We start from the raw sequence: 343 nt of genomic DNA on the forward strand, positions 1-343 counted from the left end.
TATTACCAATCAAGCAAAAGAAACAGTATAAAAGGTCATGCATTTCCTAGAAAAAAGTATTTGACATCCATTGCCAACTATAAAAAAGGGGAAAGAAGTTCACACATGGTATGTCTGTTCAGGGAAAAGGGTGTGTCCAACTTGAGACATCCAAATATCCAGCAAGAATCATTGCTTTCCAAAAAGCAGGTGCCAAATCTCAAGTACTTAGAAACACGCTATTTCCATATTCTAAATGAGAGTACAAGATAAAATATTTGAGCTCAGTTTCTCTCTGCCTGAAATGCTACCTCTTTCTATTTGTCTATAACATTAAACTCCTTAAAGGCTAAACCCTCACCCT

The sequence above is a fragment of the Phaethon lepturus genome, unplaced genomic scaffold (assembly GCF_000687285.1).
Source record: "Phaethon lepturus isolate BGI_N335 unplaced genomic scaffold, ASM68728v1 scaffold48245, whole genome shotgun sequence".
In the NCBI taxonomy this organism is placed as follows: Eukaryota; Metazoa; Chordata; class Aves; order Phaethontiformes; family Phaethontidae; genus Phaethon; species Phaethon lepturus.